The 17202-nt window shown below is 40.2% G+C and overlaps 1 protein-coding gene across 6 annotated transcripts in view; it reads right to left on the bottom strand.

The window, feature by feature from the left end:
* Nucleotides 1–17202, bottom strand: part of TAFA5 (TAFA chemokine like family member 5) — a 436737-nt gene that overhangs the window by 309273 nt on the left and 110262 nt on the right. Inside the window, exon 1 of one of the 6 annotated variants that reach the window (XR_009728388.1) lies at nucleotides 2700–3038. The exons of the other annotated variants lie outside the window; for them this stretch is intronic. The gene's annotated coding sequence lies outside the window, so the exon portion shown is untranslated. Of the gene's footprint in view, nucleotides 1–2699; nucleotides 3039–17202 lie in introns of those variants that run through there. 6 annotated transcript variants of the gene reach the window in all.

Below are 17202 nucleotides of genomic sequence, written 5' to 3'. Positions count from 1 at the left end.
GCTAATCTGATCAAGCCAGGCAAACTGGTGGTTTACTTGTTTGTTCTCTGGGACTACAGGAAATTATCCTTCTACACAAGAAATAATGAAATGAAAACATCCAGGCATTTAACTTAAGAATTCGACCACACTGCTGAGTTACAATGAGCCCATGTAGTTCATTAGGCTTCAATGGGAAATTAATCTTTTTGCCAGGAAATCAACAGCCTAGCAACATCATGTGCAATGAGACATTCCATTCCTAACTTTTTATAACGTGTTAGTGTGAAGGGTGAACTCTGATATCAGAAAAGAATTTCAAAGCTTATGAAAGTAAGGTAATAGCCATCTCAGATGTATTCTTTGTACATATTTACCTAACCAACCAATGTGGTAGGCACATGGTTAAATGATTTCCTAGTCCTTTCCTCACACTTCTTGCCCTTGTTTTATTACTGCAAATAATAAAAAAGCAGATTTTAAAATGAAAAAGGAATGTTAATCTTGCTTTTGCAAACTGTTTAGAATATATAGCTTAAATCCACTGCTATCTATTTTTCCTTATCTCAAATACCTGCATTTGAATATACTATGGTTAAACCAGTAATTTTTATTGCCCTTTTTAAAAGTTCTTAATAAAGACTGTTATACCACACAGACTTTCAATCAATTCCACTACACTATTCAGTGTCATTATTGAAACTACAGTGAGGAATACATACACTGCTGAAGTAATTATACGAAAGGGGTCAAACTGCTATTGTGAAGATTAGCACCCCCCAAGAAAAGGCTGACAACTCAGCCCAACACACACAATCTGTATTTACAGTAAGTATATAGTTCTCAGTGTTAAAGAAAGCAGAAATAATTTCCTCACAAATATAAACAAACTGCTGCAATTAAGTTACCCGACAAGCTCAAGAGCTTCAGTTTCCTCTCTGCAGTCCACACTGAGTGGCTGTGATTGCTGGAGGAGAAGCACTGGAAATGTGTTAAAAGTCCTTGGTGCATGGCCATGGTTACTGTTTTTATATATTAATTTGCTAGCTTTCTATGCCTACATTGCAAGAGCAAATATTCTAACTGAAACAAAATGCTTCTTTCTTTAGGGATTATTTACAGTAACACCGGTCCCAAAAGCAAGCAGTGAAAGACTGAAGAAAAAAAAAATAAAACGACAACCAAAACCACCAAACAATCATGCAGAATAATGGTAAATACTGACAAAAAATATCCTGAAATGAATGGTAATATTTCATTCTGCAAAACCTCCTCAAAACGGACCATCTCATTAGACAGAGATATACACATACACTTGTCTAAGCATTTTAAAAGAATGTTAAATAAGTGACTCTGTGGGAGGCATTGCACACAACCCTGGTAAAGCATGGACAAGTTTCTTCAAGGAGAAATCTCTGGCACTGGAGATATCTGGAGAAGGTTTCTTTATTACCCAAATTGGGCAAATCAGTGCTTATTCATTTCAGAAAAGACCTGTGAAAATGTCCGGTCTCGTGCTATTTTCGGACTGGCACTAAGCTAAACCCAGTACTGGCCCCTCAGTGTTTGTGAGGCAGTCACTTTACTCAATCTTGAGTGAAACTTTGTCCCAGTCACATAAAAGTTTTTTGCCAGGCTCTGCACAACCAGCACTCCAAGCTGAGTGGGGTTCCTTCCTCCAGCAGCTCAAACCTCAACGGCATTACAGTGCTAAAAAAGAATGAGTGGGTTCACCAAAACCCCCATACTGTTGTGTTGTGTTTGGTAACACTGTTAAAGAACAGCAGTGGGCTTTCCCATGCGCCACCAAATATACGCACACCCCTCAGGATTTACACTTGAATCTCAGACTACAGTCCACTTTATACATGAACAATGAAATTACTGTTTAGCAGAGGAATAAAAAAGAAAAATAAATAAAAAAAGAATAATTTCCTGAGGAAAGAAAAAAACAAACCAATCAAAAATACAAAAAAAAAAAAAAAAAGAACAATATAAGGATTACTTCCCAAGAAAATTCCTCTATCCACTTAAACATATTTGTTTTCCACTCAACCCACATATGGGGGGGGGGAAGAGCCAGCCAGAGCCAGCCTGTCCCACAATTCAAACTATTTTATCCCGTAATCCCAATTTTCTGACCACAAGGTGGAAAAAAACAGGAGCCTTGAAAGCATGCAAAGGCCTCTTCCAGTTTCGGGGCAGCCAGGAGAAGGAGGATGCCGAATGCCCAGAATTTGCTCTGCCCTGCCCTTTTCATAGAACTTTAGTGCCATCTATTGAAAACGTACCGAACAAGGAAGAAGGAAAGGCTGCCTATTGATTTGATATAAAAATAAGACGTTTACTTGGTAAGGGTTTTTTGGTTTATTAATACTCCCATGATGACTACTGTTCTGTGGTCATCTGATAGCAACAAATATTTTCTATACACTATACATGCCCCATAAAGAAATGAGACGTCGGCTAAAGCACTCAATACAAACAGCATACAGATTTTATAGATATATATATATGTATATACACATTTACCAAGAATGTAAGTCTAACACTACCTATTATCTAAAGGAACAGAAATGAGAAGGCTTTAGCGGAAAGGAAAAAAAGCGTGGAAGCACTGCTGTAAATAGAACATACTGGAAACAGTAAAAATAATTAAGGCACCTCGTAAAGACCTCACTATTAAAGAACAGTGTATGTAGACATGCAGATATAATTACCTTCTTTAAGAAACTGTGAGTGGATGACAAATATAAGAAAACAGCAGATCGCTGCTCCTGCTAGTGCCCATAAAGCTTTCAAGAGCTGCATCTCGGTCTGAAACTCAGTAAATACCCAGAAAGTCACACAATGAATTTCCACAGCGATGCATCAACGCTTCCCTCCGTGCGCCAGGCGCGGCGGCTCCCGGCAGGGACCACACTCCAGAGCAGGGCGGGCGAGCCCGGGGCTGCGGAGGAGGGGCTGGGGCTTCACACCCCGCACGGGGGCAGCGGCAGCACCGCGCTCTCCGCGCCCAGGCACCCGGCGCGGGGCCCCATGAATCAGCGCTCCGTCTCCGCGGGAGCCGCGCCGCGCCGAGCCGAGCCGAGCCGAGCCGAGCCGAGCCGGCGGCGGGGGCAGGAGGCCGGCGGCGCCGGGCAGCGCTGCGCAACAGCGCCCGCTGCACCGCGGGGCCGCGGCCGCCCGCTCAGGGCGCGCCGCCGCCGGGCGGTGCGGGGCGCGCTGGGGCCGGGCCCTCCCCGCCGAGGCTCCGCGGGAGCCGCTGCAGCATCGCCAGGCTGCGGACGCCGCTCGCTCCTTCCCTCGCCTGCCGGGCCGCCGCTCCGCCGCTTGCTGCCACGGTTCGGGGAGGAGAGAGAGAGAGTGGGGAGGGGAGGGAACGAAGAGGAGGGATCTCTCTTTACTGCAACTTCTCCCGGCTGGCGGCAATTTGTTGCACCCCCTCCCTCCTCCCCCGGCTCGGAGATCCTCTCTGGTGCGAGGAGGTGGGGAGTCAGTTCATCCCGCCGTTTCCGAAGAACGCGGGGCCGCTGGGGGGCTCTTGCACAGATCGCTGGCTTCCCCTCGGGCTCGCACCGCACTGCCCGGCTCCTGGCGCTGCCCCGGGCGCTACCGCCGGCCCCGCTCCTTCCCTCACCCGCCCGCGGGGTCTGCCCCGTCCGGGCAGCTCCACAGAGCGCCCTCCGAGCAGCTGCGCCGAGCTACGGCCAGAGCTCGCTCAGGCTACAGGTTAATGACTCCGCTGCAGCCATCCCTGCGGAAAGCAAGAACGCAAATGAAAGAATGCCATAAATAAAATAAATATATTTAAAGGCCAAGGCTGGGATTTCACTGTCGCCCTCCCACCCCAGGGGAAGGTCCGAGCAGCCCAGCTGGCTGCGGTAGGGAAGCCGGGGAGGTGCTGCGATGCGGAGCCGCTCCGCAGGGCTCCGCGCTCGGCCCCGCCGTTGTGGGACGCGCTGCAACCCTGCCCGCGGGGCGACGGACGGAACTCCCTAGGCTGGGCTCCGAGCTCCGTCCCTCACAAGCGGCAGGCGGCGGTGCGGGTCAGGGAATAGCTGTGCGCTGCAGCGCTGCGGAGCGCGGTACTGGGGTGGCGGAGGCGGCTGCCCGGGCCGCGCTCCAATCGGGGGCCCCTGCGGACGCGGAGCGGAGAGGTGCGGCGGGACCTAGCCGGTGTCGGCGGGGTGCGAGCGGCTGCGAGTAACGCGGGAGAGGAGGGGAAAACAGAGCAGGAGCGGGCCAGGGGCAGGTACGGAGCCGGCACCGCGGGAAGCTCCGCGGGAGGCTGCGGGCAGAAGGCGGGTGAGCTCCGGACAGCACGGCACTACAGCGGCAAGGCGGCGGGTCCTCCCCGGCAGGCAGCTCCGCGCTGAGCTGGAAGTTGCAGTGGTGCTCAGGCCGGCGGTACATGTACTGCATTACACTGGCAGTGACAGTAACGCCCCGGTGTCTGGAGCATTACCCTGGTTCATCCGGGATAGCCGTGGAAGCGCACCCAGTTTTGTGGATGTAATCCAAGTAAGAGTTTGCACGTCAAGAGCTCTGTTTTCGTAAGTCTTTGGGTACATGTTTGCATTTATGTTTGATGGGTTTTTAATACTTACTATTTAAATAGTTTCTTAATTAAAAAAAATAATAAAAAAATAAAATAAAAGGAGGGTTTCCAGATGCTTGGAAGGACGGATGAATAAAAGATCAGTATTTTCTTTGGCCAAACATCTCCCTTGTTGATGATGTGTGTTAAGTTTATCCCTGCACTTTCTGGTTTTCCACAGATAGCACAGAGCAACATTAAAAACAACTATGTTTTGAATTTTAAATTTCACACAAATCCCTATAAGCCCATTTATTGCATTTACTGTACTTGAAGATTACAGCAGTGCAATGTTAAAGCAATGTCATATCTACACTAAAGATATTGAACTGTAAATCTTTCATTCTGCAATGTACACTTTGGTAAGAAATTGGCCATGCTTGGGCACAGTTCAAGTTGGGTTTTGTTTGTTTGTCTTCTAGGTGAAAGAAAAAAGTGTCAGTTAGGTAAAGGAAATTCACACATTTTATACTTTAGCAAATAAGCACACAAAGCCTGACACAGCAGCTTTTAAGTTCACAGATAAGTGGATTTTAGAAGTGTCTCAAACTTAAGAGTTTGCACAGTCCAGGGTAAGCAATATATATCTTTCTGTGTGAACGTGTGAAGTTTGGGGAGAAATCGCATGAAATATTTCACATATTACTTTTTGACTAAAAGTATGAGAGGACCCACTTTCTATGGGTCAAAGTCCCCAAATTCTTTGCCCCTTTTGAGGTGGAAGATGATAGTAGCCCTTCTTACATTTGAAACTAGTCTTACTTACTTGAACTTCTGAACTGGACGAATACTTCTGGGCTTCTGTGGGCTTTGGATCAGACTTTGTCATAAGCCAGAACATCAGAACGTAGCGCCGGGCTTCCCAGCCACGGGGGAGTCACTTTACATGCACACCAGTGTAAGTGGGAGCAAAAACTGGATCAGTGCTCACACTGTACAGAGATATTTAGTCTCATAGCAACGAGGGATTCCAGAAGACTTCCCATTTGACGGGACAGTGGTACCTGGCAACGCCGCTTGCTGTACTAAATATGGTTCACTGTGGTTTTTTTATTTTCTAAATAGCTTTGGACCTTTCAAATAGGATCCTATTCAAAAATATTCATTTTCAATTTATTTACCTGTCAGCTGCATAAAGAGCTATAAAATATTAAAGATGTCTCAAGTTACCAGTGTAGGTATCTCTGGAAGACTTTTCTGAATAAATTCCAATCCTAAGATCTCCCCCTCATCTTTCAGGCTATGAAGATTTGCATCCCCAGCTAATGGAATAATACTCGTCCAACAACTTCTAAGCTGCTTAGGCCAAGAGAGATCTACAGAACTATCTCACTGTGAATTTTCAGGTTTCTGACAGAGCTCTGACCCCACATGTCCCGAGCAATAGAGAGGCAAAAGGTGGCAGGTGATCCCAGAAGTAGCCCCTGCTAGGGAACCACTAACAGGAACTTTCCCAGTTGTGTTTTAATGCTAAGGGAGGGATACTCAGCACCTGAAAGCTAGTGAAGCGTGGGGGTAGTGTTGGAAGACATTTCTAATATAGAAGACAGTTGCAGCTGGGAAAAGTAGTGAGGAGCTGAGGAATGCATTTTCCTTATGATCGAGGAGCAAGAGAAAGTGTGCATGAGATACATGTTCTGAGTTTTTATGGAAAAGCAGAATCAAAATCAAGTGCATGATTTTCAAATGCATGTTCTCTTTTGGAAATAGAGCTCATTTGCTCTCTTTACCAAGACTTAAGTCTAGCTCCACGGAATTACTAAAACTGGAACTATGCAGCAAAGGCAGCAGCTTTTGCTCAATTCTAGAGATTTAAAAATATTAGTTATACTCTGCATCTAATTATGTGAAAGGATCCTGTGAAACTTTAGAAGATTTTTTCTTCACTACTAAGATATTTTGTAAGTAAAACCATGCCAAAATTCCTGGAAAACAATCATGTTCAGATTGTATTCCAGACACTTATAACTAAGTTATATAACTAAGCCCCTTGTGTTTCCATTTGTGTCAAACACCTTTTGCATAATTATTTTACTCCTGTTCATGCAATAAAACCCCAAATTATGTACAGCCAATGCAGATCTAAATGCAGGAGCACAAGAGATGACGCTAGCCCATTTTCAGTAATGAATTTGGAAACTACTACTCGCTTTGAATCACAAAAAATAGAGCAAACAATATCTATTATTAGGTTATCTAGACCAAACCTTCACCAATGCCCTCTGGATTTCATTTTTGTTACTTTTGAGTTACACAGGCAATAGTCTGACACCAGTCACTTCAGGTGATTATTCCAGCCCAGTGGTTCCCTCAGATGGAATGTTTCTCCTGATGCTAAGTTTAACATTTTATTTTGTTGAAACTCACCCAGCTCTTCCTTCACATATGCCTGAAGTAGCATTATAAATCTTTTTCCAGTTTGAGTCTAACCAAAATAGATGATACAGTGGGTATATAGTAATGAATACAGATGGATATATTTCCATCAATTAGTTTTTGCAGCCTGCAAGTATGTTTTTCCCTGCTCTCTTCTCTGCATTCTCTGCATGACAGTGGCTGGTTCACATTTTTATGCTACTAGGCTAGTTGTGACTATAGTAGTCTTCAAAATTTCCATTTGACCGTCTCCTTCCACAAAACACGATTTTCATCTGCTTTTCCTTCACTTACCTAATTAGGTGATATGTTCATATGTTTTTAATAATTTTTTGGCATACCAAACCCTGCTTCCTGTTATTTCTCCTAATGGCTAATTCATAAAAGGTATAGTGCAACCTGGACAATTAAGAATAACTAATGTGTAATTTCCTTGCTACACTGCATCATGTCTACTTCTGATGCTTTGATGTTTGGTCTGTTGTTTGTTTTGTTGGGGTTTTTTTAAGTAATTTTGTTTTCTTTTGCTTCTCAGTTGCATTACTTTGTTCTTTCTTGTCTCCTTCCTACCAGCTTACCTATTTTCTATTCAGATTCAATATTCTTCCTCTTTTTTATTTATAGAGAAAGAACAGTGCCACCAGTTCATGTCATGTGGACAGATGTCCACCAGGAACTCATTGCACTTTCCCCAACATACCAGTCACCACTTGATGGTAGCTTCTGGCTACTACCGACAGAGGCTGTATAGAAGCTGCCTAAGAAGTTGAATTTTCTGTGAGATCATTCAGATCCCTGGTAGATTTACCTGATCACTGGTAAATTCCCTCCAAACACAAATCTCAAATGACACAATATGCCAGTCACAGGTACTATGGGTAGCACAATGGGGCTGTTACCGTGCTTCTCCACCCGTATTGTACTCACGGATTGTCTTCCTCATATCTGCTCATCAAGCAATCTCCCCTGATAGAATTCAAATCTTTAAACAGCTCAATTCTGAAATTTCGCTTTTGTCCTCTTACATTTTACCTTACATGCTTCACCTTTTAGAAGGAGCACCTAGCTTTGCAGTAGCTGCTCTGACACATTTAACAGCACAATTATAGATGACTTGGTAACCACCCATTGACTAAAAATAACCTAGCAACTGAAGACATGCTTAGGTATTTATACTTAGATATCCCAGAGGAACCCTTCACAGCTCCTGTAGCTGGGGAAAACATATGTATTTCACCAAATGCAGTAGGCTAGGAATCCTCAGGGGTGGGGGCGGGGGGACATAGGGGAAGCAATAACATTGCACAGCTGAAAGATTTTCCAGACAACACTCCACCAGCTAATCCAACTCTTATCCAACTAGCTCTGCAATTACGGTTTCCCACCGAGAACAGTGACAGCATTATGACCGGGGGAATTTTCCAAATAGAAAAACCCTCATGCATCTGGGATTACAAAATTTAGAACCTTAAAAAATCCAGCCTCTGCACTGATGGTACTTGCAGCCAGTACAAATCCAAAGGAACTAGTGCCAGTAAGCATATGAGAAAATGCATGAGCTGTAATGACGAGCTGCCAATGAGGAGGGAACCAGGGAAGCATACACTGTGTGAAGAATCTGCAGTGCTGAAACTCATTCTTGCCTTCCAGAGTATGGAGGTTTTGGGTTTTGTTTATCCAAGACGTACCAAGTTTTCATTCAAGCTGAAATATTCTAACATCTGAAGAAAAAGACATCTAAATTGCATGATTTAATTTCTATGATACGTGATTGCATATGCTGTGGATGCCTATGGATAGCTTTGTATATTTGAGGGGAAAAAGAAATTCAGTATTAAATTGACAGAACTACGTGTGTTTTAATGGAGAACTTGTAATGCTATAGTGTCTGCCTGACCATCCTTCCCACTCCAATTTTTTTCTGATGTGTTTATGGCCTTCATCTATTCTTGTTTACAAAATATGCCTTCATTAAGCTCAGAATACCTGAGTAGGTAGGAATTTACATCCAGGAGGAGAATTACTAATTTCAAACAGAGAGTCTACAAGGTCTCCAGGGCTCTCTACCTGCCTCCAGTTGTAAGTTTATTGCCTTACAATGATAATGAAGTGTTTAAGCCATGTTGGACAGGGCTTTGAGAAACCTGGTCTAGTGAGAGATGTCCGTGCTCATGGTAGGAAGGGTGGAACCAGACCCTTCCAACCCAAACCATTCTGTGATTCTATGATAATTCAGAGAGAGCATACAACTGTTTAAACTCACAGTGAAAACTGGTGGGGAAGGCAGAGGCTGGAACATTCCAATGATTATAGGGATATCCACAAAAATCACAGTGAAATTGAGAGGGCATATGCTTATATATTTTAAGATCATCTAGAGTTTTAAACACTTCTGAAAATACAGTTGTTTACTCATTTTTTTCAAGAAAAAGGATTCATATTATAACTAGCATGATTAAACACATACAATTAACAGAATTTAGTATGAGCCAGCACTGATTCCTGAGGGTCTAGTCTAAATGCACACAACTAAAATGCTGTAACATTCAGCAAGTAAGTTCTTGATTGAAAATGAGACGCATGGAGAAAACCATGCTGAATAAGCAGTGATTCTATGAGTCAAGTCACAGCAAACCTTTATAGAATGGCCAACAGCAGTGTTGTAGGAAAAAGTTAATAAGCCAATATAATTGGTGATTTTGTTGCTTCTTCCCGCCTTAGTGGAGGGCGAAAATGAACAAAATTCAAATTCTCCCAGAGTGAGTACTACTATGCAAACTCATATTCACTGGAAGCTTAACGAATAAGCACTTTGACCTGTAGCTCGAACTTTAACCAGGGAACTTTCTTTACATTTAATTTGCTGCTGACTTTCCACCTCAAAACCTGGATATCACAAAAATTGATCAGGAGCTGAAGTCAGGCCACAATGGGCACTTAATTCTTTCTCTAAGTGATTCTCACTCTACTGAGTAGAAAAGGGAGCTGCAGCAAAAATTGAGCATATCCAGAACAAACCAGGCATGTCCACAGTTTGCTAGCCCAGGTTCCGAACATCTGAGGAACAGACAACAACTGCCTCTGTAATATTTGAGCACGCTGGGTGATATTACTGAGGGCAGGGATAATCTTTGGTTGCTAATAAGTCAGTGGAGGGGAAACAAATATTTCAGACAAATGCTGATTAGGGATGCTTTAAAAATTATTCAAATCCTCAAATAAACAGTTGAAAATTGTTACATGCACAAAATGAACAAATATTGCATTTTATGTATAAATTAAAATGGGTTTACCACCATGGCACTCTTTTTTTAATCTGAAAATTCTCATGTGTTTTCAAGAGAGCTACACCTGTGTCAGACTGTGACATTTAAAGAGGCCCAGAATTTTATATATTAACCTTCTTCTCAGTCTGTGTTCAGGACTTCATTCTAAAATCTTGAATAAGTAAAGAAGAAAGTGTTTTTTAAATTTATAATCTTAGAACACAAACTTGTTTGTCATTCTGAAATACAAACTGATAATTTTACATGCCATTCATGTATAATATAGTCCACTAGTTCTTGACAGAAAATTAATAAAAAGTATTAGCTAGTCTCTAGCTATTATTAGATACGGCCAGTTAATACTAAATGGTATAAGATGTATTTTGTTCAGTAGGATGAAATGGAATAGTGAAAACTAATCTGAGATTTATTACTGGACTCTGTGGAATTAATACACCGGAGGCCTATCTATGTACACCTGGGGCAGGATAATGGCAGGAACTGCAGATTAATATAACCTTCCCTTGCATACACAACCTATTCATTATTTGCTTCTCTGTTTGGGGTTTGAGAAGTTTATTTCTTCTATTTACCAGATACATCAGGGAGCCTATGGTCTACTACAGTTAATGAAGTAGCCACTGTATAGCAGCTTTGCACAAAACTTTTTGTGAAAACTCTGTTTTAAACCGGAAACAACCTCTTTGGGTTTGGTTTGAATTGTGCTGTTCTAATAGGAAACATTTTTCTGCATAATTACATTGTTTTAAAATAGAAAACTTTAATTACAACATGAAATGGAGCATCTAAGATTTTGGCATTTAACAAAAAGCCAGATGTTAAAATAGTACCCTTAGCACACTGGGCAGTGACAGTGCACAGCCTGAACTAACGTCTGTAGAATCCTGGAGACATTGTAGCTGATTCAGATGGATTTCAGTCATATAAAACATTACAAAGTGCATTATACAAACACTGTAAGACATAGATAGAGCATCCTTCTCTGCAGCAAAATGTACACACCCGTGCTGGACTGTCCCGTTCATCATATTGATCATCAGGCTTTTGAACAAGAGACAGAAAGCTTTCTCTGATTTCTTCACATAATGCACACACAGCGACAGTCCTGCAACAACACCCCATATCTACATTGTCCTTCATACACAGGTTCAAGTTCACTAGCCTGTATGTATTTAATTGCCTCTGTCCATAAACGAAAAAGGAGATGAGTCACATTCCTGACTGAAAAAAAGTGTATCATGCAGTACGTAGATAGTAGAGATGATTTGGGAATTACGGCTTGAATGTGAGTTTAAGTCTTAAACTAGCATATTGGTTAAGCCATGCCTGCAGAAAAAGCTTTGACCTTAAAGTCACAGCAAAAATCTGAGCATGATTTACCTCACCAGTATACTATTGTAATGGTAATATTATAACATTACATTAGTATAATATTATACATTGAATGGCTACTGTAGTGAAAGTAGACACTTCAGAAGTGGGTAATCACGAATTTAAGTTTTTATGTATGAACTACCACAAACAGAATAGATATTGTATTTCATTTTTTAAAAATATTTTTAACTTTTTTTTAACATTTCAGAGGAAACTGGTATAGTCTATTCTGTCAGTAATGCACAGAATAATAGGTCAATAACACAGTTTAGAAATTATATGCTCTCAATCCATGCCATAGTGCTTTGAGAATGTGTCAACACTCGATAATTTCCTTACCCAGCTCAAAAGCATCTTGGAAGCACCCCGGGCAATGTTTCATATACAGCCATTGAGGGTTATCCGCTCCAAAATAGCTGTTATAATCTGAATGGAAGAACCATAAATGATTCAATTGAAATCACTTCTGAAAATGCAAAAGGAAACGAGCACAGAATAAACTACAAGAGACCACACACCTGAAGATTTTGAATTGAACGCTTTGGCGTTTCCCCTTACAATCATCCTACTGTGTGTAACAGCTTGCTGAGAACAGTATTCATAAAACTGACCTTCACTGATTTTAGAAGAGTTTCTTTGCATCATTTCGGATGTGAGTTAACCAAACACATCCAACGGCATAACTAAAACTTGGTTAAAAGAGTCTTTCTCCCCATTTCTCTTTCTCTCTTTGAAAGAGGTTAAGCATTCATATCTTCCCTAGAAAGGTGATATAGCACATAGCACTTACCTAGTTATAGCTTTTGTAGTAAAACTGCATTAAATAAAACCTTAAAAATCTAATGCCATAATGCCACCAAATGTTCTATCCACAAACAGCTTGATTTGTGGTTTCTTTTTTTTTTAACTTTATAAAAAAACAATGCCACTCCCCCCAAGAAAACCCACTTCTTTTTTTTTTTTTTCTCACAGAAAACTAATGGAATCAGAGAACTAATAGAATTCCATAAAACCAGAACAAATCAAACTCCCAAAACACATGACAATTTGACAATTACTTCTAGAAATGAGGGATTAGCAAAAGACAGTACACTAACTAGAATATTTGGTATGGTTGAAAAGGGTATATTTAGAATGCCAACTACATTTTGTCTTATTTTCTTCTCTTTGCCTACACATAGCAGATTTATTTTTCTTTCATTAGGTTTTAATTTTTTTTTCATAATCCCTTCAGAACACTACAGAGGAGAGATGAGAAGCAGGTGTGTACTTTATATAGTAAACTGAAATATCAAATGGTATGAGCAAGATAACTTCTAACTGTATATTAAGTATTGCCTGAGGGATCAGAAAAGGTGAAGTTATTCTGTCTATGCAAACACGTGGAACTGGCATCAATCCTAAAGACATGTCATGGGTATGAAGGTGTTTATCAATAATGTTGTCCTATCAAAGTGGGTAGAATCCGCATATGACCAATGACGTCCCACTGTGAGAAACAGCTGCAATTTACTTGGCCATAAGGAAAAGTCCTTATCCTTTCCAGCTCACGTGCCCTGCTGCTTCTCCTACAGAAAAACATCCTCAAGAAGGTAGTCATTAAAACATAACAATGGAACTGTAATAGCTTGAGTAGGCCTAACTATTTTCCTTTTCCAGATATACTGCCAAAGATGGTGCATCTTACTACTGACAGACACAACATCGGACAAAAAATTTTGAACAGAAATTTGAATTTTGAAATTGATTTAAGAATCAGTGTTTGTGGTGCTCATCTTTTTTAACTGGCTGCTTACCAGAACTGAGCTTTGTAAACAGCTGTTTGTGGGTTTTAGACTCTTTTTTTTTTAAATGGTATTAATCTTTATCAATTATTTACCAATTAATCTTTACCAATTATTTTTGTTTTATGCATACAGTGCACCAAAGAGGATTATTTTGACACAAAATGTAAAATTTTTCCTATTTTTTAAGAAAAGTAATCTTTGAATTTACATTTTTCCTGAGTATTTTTGTAGAAATTTGTCACTGCAGTAGCCTACTACTAAAATACATTTGTATGAGAATTTTTTGTAATGAAGGATTTTAAGTAACACGAATAAATGAAAAGACATGTTATAGTATGAAACAATTGAGAATAGATGTTTTATTAACAACTGTTAATGACACTTCCTCTCCATGACTTTATTGATACTTTTTCTTTAATCTTGCATCAAGTTATATTAAAAAATCCAAAATCTTGATTAAGAATCCCCTAATACGGGTCCTTTTACTGACAAATGGAAAGAACAGATAGCTGTACTGCGTCTTTAGCTAAACTCAGAAACATGGTACAATACATGAGGTTGTGAGCTGCCTGATGGTTGTGAATCCAAATTAAGATTAGGAATTGATGAATCCTTTTGTAATAAGTTTGTACAACACTTCAGTAGTGCACTTTGTCTCATTTTTAGTTCTTCTGTCCAGAGTAGTATATGTTATGTATGTGTATCGATGATAATATCAACCCCATTCAATCTCTAACACTCAGAAAAAAGTAATGATGACAAAGCTCTCTTCTCCTGCATTGTGAGGAAAGTCTAACCATAGCTTACAACAATATTCATCTTGAGAAGCCATCATCTTGAAAAGGATTTCCACTGTCACTCATATGGGAACCTTATTCAAAATAAACTATTCAGCGCATATTCAAGCAACAGTTGTGGAGGGTGGACTTCAAAGCAAACAAGCAACCCCATGTACCCCAGAGCAAATGAAGCCCGTTCTCCTTGTTTAAATCTTGTAATTGACTGCAAGCTTTGATTTCCTACAATCTGATTTTTTTTGAGATCATGACAATTCTCTACATTTAATATAGTAGGAAAGGACATAGTATTTGTTTCCACCACTGGGACATTTATAGGGTCTCTGATGATCACCAATTTTCATAAACATTTTGAAACATTCTGAACTACCAAATATGACACTTCTGTCTCTCTGAGAAATTTGGTTTAACTCAGTCCCCATATTAAAGTGTTCCCCACAAAAGCACAATGGAGATCTTGCTTCCGAGCCTCAAAAACTGTAGAGCTCTCTTCACTATCCTCTGGGACTGCTGACACTCTTCAACATCTCTTACTTCTATAATTTGTCTGCTGCCACTAGCTTCTACAACTAAAAACAAACATAAAGCCATAACCAGAATCTTTTATGAAGCCTTTGCAGCACGTATTCCCCTATGTTGAAAATCTTCCACCAACAAATCCTCTACAAGGCCTTGGGAATATTGAATATTCTTTTACTTCTCCTTGGTGCTAATGTTCTGAGCCCCATATTCAGTTTTTAATACTTTATAGCACTCAGCCAGGCAAATTATCAAATCAAATTACAGTGGCTTACCAATTTGCCTCCTATCAGGTCTAAAGCAGTACCTTGTTAACCTGTTGTTGTGTGTCTGAAATTAACATGTATGAGTAATGTTTATTCACAAAGAAAGGACTGACTGAAAGAATAGCTTATATCCACAAGTAAAAACTAGGGTAGACATTTGAGCAAACTGCTTAACTTTAAAGGCAATTAGGCAATGGAATGACTTGCCTGAGGAGGTAGTTTAGACAATGTAATGAGAAGTGCTTAAACTATTTGTGAGACAGATACAGATGTAAATAATCCTCCATGTTTTAAACTAGATGAATCAGCAGAGGTATCTTTTCTATTCAAATGTCTGACTATAAAAATTCTCTTCTCTTTCTTTGGGAACAGCTTTCAAACTTATGACTGTTTACACCTGTTCTGAATACTAAAGTGAAACTGCACTCCAAAAGGCAGTTTAACCTCACTGTATCATTATAAAGTAGATTTATTCATAACAAGCATCTATGAAAAACTTCCAACAGAAAAGTCCTTAGTCAGCGAAATGCACATTGTTGCAAAAATGGATTGTTTCTCTAAGTGCTTATATGGCCCCGTCACTATAGTATCCAAGCGCCTTACAAACATTAATGAATGTATTCTCACAACACCCCTGGGAGATAGAGATAGTATTATTAGCTAATGCACAAAGAGTAGCTTGTCCAAAGTCACACAGAATGTCTGTGGCACAGCCAAGACTCAAAACTGTGATTTCCTTCCCACTGCTGTAACCATGACTATATTCTCCTGCCCATATATAGCATTTCAAAATATGGTACATACAACCTCAGATCTTTACACAATAAGCCTTTCTGTTCAGCTGTAGATACAACCACTGACTTCATAAATAAAAATAATTTTATCTGGAAGCTTCATTACAGCAACAGATTTGCAGGTTACTGAAACAATGACAGTTATATGGGCCATCACTGGTTCTGAAATACAAGAGCAGTGAAAGAGAATTCACTGATCATCCCATTCAGAACAGGAGGCATCAAATCCAGAACATGATTTTGATACCAAAATATTTTCCTTTGATAATGTGAAATTATTTCACTGTACAGAGAAGTCTGGTTTTGAGAAAATATTAAAACAGAAAAAGAAAAAAGAAAGGCTAGCTGTATTCCGTACATAGTTTCTTTTGGATAAACTTCCTGAAATAAGACATATATTTTTTTTCAGTTTTTCCATTTTGATGAGGTCAAATCTGGAGGGACAACTGCACTTACGTGTATTTACCCTTGAATATCAGAGAACAGGATTTGGCTTATACATTTAATATATTCATGCATATACATGACATTTATACATACATATAGTTTTGCAGGCTTTTTGATTCCTTTTAATGAATTGAGAGATTAGATCAAGTGATAACAGGATTATTTGAATAAGGAGCACAGCAACTTGTCTTTCAGTTTGACAAGGTGAAGCATAGGCATTGCCATTTTCTTTAAATGCTGAACTATTAAAGAAGAGAAAATAGGAGGACAACTACATTTATAGTGGAAAAGGGCATGAAGGTGTAGTAGATCGCAAAGTGAATAAGGATCCCCAAAATTACAATATTGTTGCAACAAAGTGAAATATAATTTTGGAATTCACTGGCAGAAACAAAAGACACAATCAGTAGTGTCTCCTGAACTTCATTCTGAAGTTTTAACAACAGCACTCTTCTCAGTCTGTGGTTTCATGATTTAAAAAGACTAGGTTTTAATTAGAGCTACCAGTACATTAGATGCTGAAAACAGCCCAGCTATCAGATCATCACTGATAGGGTACATGCTAAATAAATATCCATTAGGTGTGATCCTAATTCACATAAGAGGACAGGCCAGATTATGTCCTCAGATCCATTTCAGTCTAACACATATATTTAATCACTGTGCAAATAATACATACAGTTATTCAGACTACTTATACTCCACGAATCCCTATTCTGGAATCCCTTATTGCCTCCTGTTTCCCTCCCCCCCCTTCTCCCTTCAAGTCTTTCTTTCTTATTCTCCCTTTCTTTTCCCCCTTTTCTTTCCTCCTCCTTCTGGCCCCCATCTTCTCTATCTCTTTCTGTTTTAATTCCCTCATCCTTTCATCCCTCCTTCTGTTCTTTCTATATGCTTTTAAAGTGACACATCCCTAGTTGGACTGGAAATCCTTGAGGTGTCTGCCATTAGTAACCTTAGCATATTAAGGAACATC

This window comes from Neopsephotus bourkii, unplaced genomic scaffold (assembly GCF_033783945.1).
Source record: "Neopsephotus bourkii isolate Nb327-2 ecotype Australia unplaced genomic scaffold, CSIRO-AGI_Nbou_v1 NB_1624, whole genome shotgun sequence".
NCBI classification, from domain to species: domain Eukaryota; kingdom Metazoa; phylum Chordata; class Aves; order Psittaciformes; family Psittacidae; genus Neopsephotus; species Neopsephotus bourkii.
This window is presented reverse-complemented; position numbering and strand designations above follow the sequence as displayed.